The following is a 6159-nucleotide window of genomic DNA, read 5'->3' as shown; positions in this document are numbered from 1 at the left end:
GGAGACAGGGCAGAGAGAGAGAGAGACAGGGCAGAGAGAGAGAGACAGAGAGAGAGACAGAGAGAGAGACAGAGAGAGAGACAGAGAGAGAGAGACAGAGAGAGAGACAGAGAGACAGAGACAGAGACAGAGAGAGAGACAGAGAGACAGAGACAGAGACAGAGACAGACAGACAGGCAGAGGCTCCTTGTGTCTGTGTTCTTACGCCTGTGGTCTTGCCTGCATCCGCGTGTAAGCTCATGCTTCTCCGTGTTTGTGCTCCCTTCCGAGTCCCTGTGCACACAGCCTGCAAATGCCTGTGTCTGCATGCACCTGCGCGTGCCCCTGCGCGTGCTTACGCCCGCGTGCGCTTCTGTGAGTTGGAACGCGTGCGCGTCTTAAACATTGCGCAGAGGCTCTGTTCTCAGGAAGTTTCTGTTCCCTCCGCCTTCGCACATTCCTTTCCCCACCAACTTCATCCATGCTGGAAGGCCTTGTTCTGTCCCGCAGGAGGCTGATGCGGCGGAGGGAGCCCGTCTCATCCATCCATTGTGACAAGTACGGGCTGAAACGCCAGAGCTGGGAGCGAAGCCTCACCCTCTGCGGTACCTTTCTGATCCCTCTGTCCTCTCCTCTGTAAAATGGGATTCTGCTGGTTGTGCCATCAGAGTTATGGGCTGATTGAGTGAGGTGACGGTGTGAAGTGGCAGCCCTGCGACAGGCACAGGACCGAGTGCTGCGGGACCTCAGCTGCGGCTCGTTGACGGTGGGTCCTCACAGTGGTGCTGAGAAGGAACACATCTCAAGGGCATTTTCTAGTTGTCTCTGGGGTCAGAGACAAAAGTAAGCATAGTCCCGGGTTCTTGAGAACAGTCTGCCTGGGGGAACAGCCATGTATTATTATTATTATTATTAATGGATTTAGTACAGGATCTACAGGGTCTCACTACACAGATCAGAGCTGGGTCTGTGCTTTTAGATCATCCCACTCGCAGTGATCCTCCTATTTTCAGCCTCCCAAGTGCTGGGATTACAGGTGCGCGCCACCACGCGTAGTCTAATCGCTGTCTCAGCGCTCCCCGGGGGTGGGGCCCATACAGCACGCCAGGGATCTAGCCTCGGTCCCTGCACCTGCCTAAGCAGGGGCTTTAATCCACTGAGCTATCTGGCCAGCCCTATTATTGATAGTAATAGTAAATCATGAACACAATTACTACTGATAACAACAGCTAACAGTCCTTTCTGTATGTCATCTGAATTATCCTCAACCCTGCAATGCATTATTGTATCCTATTGTTCTGGTAACCGGCTCAGGAGTTGTGTTGTTACTACTCCGTTTTACACGTGAGGAAATGGAGCTATCTGTCTGCTCATACGAGTACAGCATTTGGAAGACAACAATCAAGAGAGCGTGAAACCTGGTGGGGAAGCAGAGGACTGCAGGCAGGAACTTCAGGGTAGCATTTGCAAGCCCAGCCAGGTCACCTTCCTGAACTCTTTCCAGGTGATGCTGTGGTCTCCAGCCTCGGTCAGTGGTGGTGAATCTAGGTCATGTATGTTATTTGTTTTCCCTTTAAGACAAAACATGTTAATATAGGAGTTGCTTAGTTCTAGGCTAAAACTTCAGTATTCAGGTTTAATTGCAGTGTTGGCACTTTGCGATCAATAAGTGGGCTTGGGATTGCAGTCTGGGCACTCAGGCTGTAAAAGCTTTGCCGTCACTGGCCTCGGTGTATTCCAGGTCTCTGCAGCACCTCTCAATGCAATGCACCCTTTCTTTGCCCAGGTAGTGGGATTGCCCCGGCCCACCAGGCAGACCTGTGCTTGAGGGAGAGGGCCATTGCGACACTGTTTTGCACAGCAGTGGCCTCCATTAATCTGGTTCAGCTGCTTGCTAGACAGGGCGGCTCCCAGACCACTGGGGAAGCCCATTAAGGCAGGAGATGCCATTCATTCATCACTGCTCTTCCCTCCTAGACCCAGATTAGTGACATTGCCTCTGACAGCTCCAAACATGCTAATGGCGTTACTGCCAAGCCCAGGAGTGCCCCTAGAGTTAAAGACATGCTGGTGCTTTGATTATAAGCACCCACTTTTCAGAGGGTATATAATGCTGCCATTTGAAATCACATTGAGGAGAGAGAGAGAGAGAGAGAGAGAGAGAGAGAGAGAGAGCTTGTCAGTTTGGCTGTATTTGGAAATAAAATTGGAATGAAATTTCTGATTTGTCACCAACCTTTCCCAGGAGTTTTGTGTAGGTTGAGGACTCAGGCCCAAGGTAGAATCAGGATTCCTAGAAGAAAGGCCACAAAGCTTCCATGAAGGGGACACCTTCATGAGTACCTATGGAATGTACTCATTTTCATGTCTGCACTCTGCATGTGGGCTGTCCAGGACTGCCGAGTGTTCACAGCTGGGTCATTTTCTGAAGTGGGCCAATGCCCACTCTGCTCAGGGATGTGGAAAAGACTTCCTCCTTCTCTAGGGAAGGGTGCTGTTTTTGCCCTCAGATGCTGCTGGAAGAACAGCTGGACAATGGAGCTTTGTCATTAGATCAGGTCAGGAATGCTGTGTTTGTGTTCCATTCTAACGGGGCTGTTTGTGGCTTGAGTCTCTCCTTACTCTTTGTCACTGGGACTCTTGCTTTCATTCTTTCTTAAACACTTGCTGTGGCTTTCCCTTGTTTGTCTGCTCCTGTCCATTTGTCTGTTTGTCTATCTCCCTGTAGTCATCTGATTGCTTTCTCCTTCCCTACCCTGGTCTGGAACCCATCCTCCTTCGCTCATTTCCTGTCTCTTCCTTTCTTACTGTCTTCTATTTGTTTTATTCATTTAACAAACACTAGCATGGCCCTGACTGTGTCCCAGGCATGGCTCTACGTGCTTTCCAAATATTAACTCATGTCAGCCTCAAAAATCTTCAGAAAGCAGAAGACCGTGGCTGTCTTTATTTTGTATTGAGGGAACTAAGGCATTGCAAGGCAAGTGGCTGCTGAAGGCCACACAGGAAATAAGTGGCAACACTACAGATTAAAAATATCTGCTTCGGGGAGCCGGGGAGATGGCTCAGTGGAATAAGCGTTTCCCTGGCAAACGCAAGGGCATGAGTTCAATCCCTGGTTCCGGAAAAAAAAAATCTGCTTTCCATAAACAACCAAACAAACCAACCAAAAATCAAAATTAACCCCTGTCCATAGCATTGCAATTCTCAGTAGTTAAGTTGTGGAAACAGCCTAGGTGCCCATCAACAGAGGAATGTGATGTGTATGCCCAGTGGAATATTGCTGGGCCAGAAAGAAGGATGGGAACATGTCACTCACAGGCAAATGGATGGACCTTGAGACCATAATGTTCAGTGAAATGAATCAGACAAAAAAAGTTAACTGTCACTTTCTTTTTCTTATGGGAGAAATCCAAAATACAAATACAAAATAGATGAGCGCCGGCGAGACAGCTCAGCGGACTAAGCACCTGCTTAGGCAAGTGCAGGGACCAGGTTCTATCCCAGGCATCACATACCATACCAGCCCTGCCCCCGGGTGTGTGGAACAGGCCACGGAGACTGGGTGTTGTGGCACACGCCTATAATCCCAGCATTGGGGAGACTGAAAACAGGAGTATCACTATGAGTCTGAGCTGTGTAGTGAGGCTCTGTACCAAATATATAGAAAAAAATTAAAAAAGAATAGAATAAGGAAGAGACAAAAGAACACAGGAAGGCAGACTTTTTGGAGCTAGAAAAGGAGATCAGGAGAAGGGAAGAGGAGGGAGTGAAGGGATTGAAAATGACCAAGATATGATCCCCAAATGAAAGTAACTATTCTGTGTTATAAACTTACACTGGTCTTTTATAAAAAAAGATGAAAAGTCTTTACTGTCTGGCCACCTGGGGACTCAAGGCCTCAGTCCTTCTTTGTGCTGGTACCCGTGGTCCCTGAGCCTCTGTGGTCCTTACAGCCCGCCTTATGCAGACTACCCTGAGCGATCCTCTGTCTGCCAGGTTAGGATTGAGCTTCTGCAATGAGATCCAAAGTGCTCACTTGGCCATTGCAAAGTTTAGGGACCTTGGGGGCCAGGGTCTGGTGGCAAGTTGGAGAGAGAGGATCATTACCTCTGTTGTTTTCTGGCTTCCAGTGTATGTATGGGAAAGCTCTGGAGAAGAAACGCCCTGCCTGCCCTCCTGTGTGAATTGTCCAAGGCCCTGCCCAGTGGGAGCAGTCAGCTCCTCTTCCACTTCCTGCTTCCAGCAAGACTTACCCCTCTACATGGTGTATTGCTGACTCTCAAAAATCTTTTGTAAACTCCTGGACCAACAGAGAAGCCCTGCTAGGGCTGAGCAGAATATACTGTCTGCTTCAGTGACAGAAGCAGGAGCTCTGGATCATATTTAAAGATGAAATTTTAAGATCTAGGGAAGGATGTTAATCAATTTGTTTAAAGTTATTTCCACTAAACAATGTGAGGTCTTACTCAGCCCAGGCCTACTTGGTTCCAAGTCTCTCTGCATCTCAGCCACACAGGAAAGGCTTCTATGACACCAGGTGATAGGGATTCACTGCAATAACAAATATGTTCCAGATCCCAGAGGTTTAACGTGTAGGTTTGCTTACAAGTCACAAAGGAGACTACTGTAGGCTTAACAGGTCCAGTGGCTTTCCTGGTCGTTCTTACCCAAATAGTGACTCAGAGACCCAGGTCCTTTTCACATCATGGCTTTAGCATTGGCTGAGACTTTAGATCACTCTACTAAACTGTTTGTGTCTCCCTGGACATAAGGGAAGACAGGAAGGTGATGTGAGAGGTTTTCATGGGTTGGGCCTGAAACAGACCCAGCATGTCTACCACCCTCAATTGGCCAGATTTGAGACACTAAATACAAAGGGAACTGGGAAATTCCATCTGGTTTTGCATGCAAAAGAGTAAATGAAAATAGTTTGATGTATAATCAACTAGTATCTTCCACACAGTGTTCCAGTGAGTATCTTCCATTTCACCTCCTATGACTTCTTCTTGGCCAAGATTATATTATTATTATTATTTTTATTTTATTTTATTGAGAAACAAATAGCAATGAGACAGTTTAAAAACTGATTAATAGGACAGTTTCAATAATACATTGTTATCTTCTTAGTGGTTATCCATAGTACAAGATGCAGACAGGATATCCTGTCCAAACACTATTAGTGCAAATCTTTCTTCTCATTGAATTAAGAGAAAGTAGCTGTATATCTATCCTAACTATTCTGCATATACAAATACAAAATGGTTCTTCCTTTTTATCCCCTTTTTTTGTTTAATCCTGTCAGAAATGGGTATTCCATTGGCATCTAAATACTATAGGTCCAGAAGTCCACAATAGTGGTGGGTTATCCACAGAAGTTGTTGACTTGAGCCTTTCACAGCTCAGCATATTAATATGGCTTTACTTTATATGCCTCATTTTTATACTTTTCTGTTGGATGGTTAAGACCAAGATAAAGTAAGACCTACATAAAAGGAAATGTAACTTTTGTATCTGATAAGGTCAGTCAAGTACCCTTAGGATTTATCCTGTAACCCTGTAGCACAGTTTGCAGATCCTTTGTCAGTGTCAGCCATGTGGATGAGTCATGGCCATTGCTTGACCAATTTGCTGTCTGTGAAAGCCTGAGAGAATGTTTTCTCTCCATGTGACTCTCCTTACACACACTCTACATCATCAATCACTTTCCTCTGTGGACCTATAATCTCCTTGATCAGAAAATTTGGGACACAACTGAGTTATATGATGTTACAATATAGGTTCTCCTATGTCTTGAGTCTTCACTGACCTTGAAAGGCTAGGGCCAAAATTTTGGCTGTCCTTGCAGCTCTTCTATTTCTCTAGTTTTTGGTCTGAAAACTTAGGTTGTTAACCCTCCAGAAGAGAAGCTTATTATTACCCTACAATATATGCCTTTGGGTTTAACTTCACTATCTGTCTGAATATCAAACATCTTAGGCATAACATGAAACAGGTATTTTCCATCAAATATTGATATGTTAAACTTTAAGTCCCTACAGAATATGGAGAAAATAATTTAAAAAATGAAAAATATTTAAAGGATATGAATAAACAATTACATATTTTTACACAGAAATTTAGAAATTTAACCATATACAGCATTGTAGCAGGACGGTCCTGTGACTTTTTTTCCTTGTG

Source organism: Octodon degus, unplaced genomic scaffold (genome assembly GCF_000260255.1).
Source record: "Octodon degus isolate 3935 unplaced genomic scaffold, OctDeg1.0 scaffold00083, whole genome shotgun sequence".
Taxonomy (NCBI): Eukaryota; Metazoa; Chordata; class Mammalia; order Rodentia; family Octodontidae; genus Octodon; species Octodon degus.
This window is presented reverse-complemented; position numbering follows the sequence as displayed.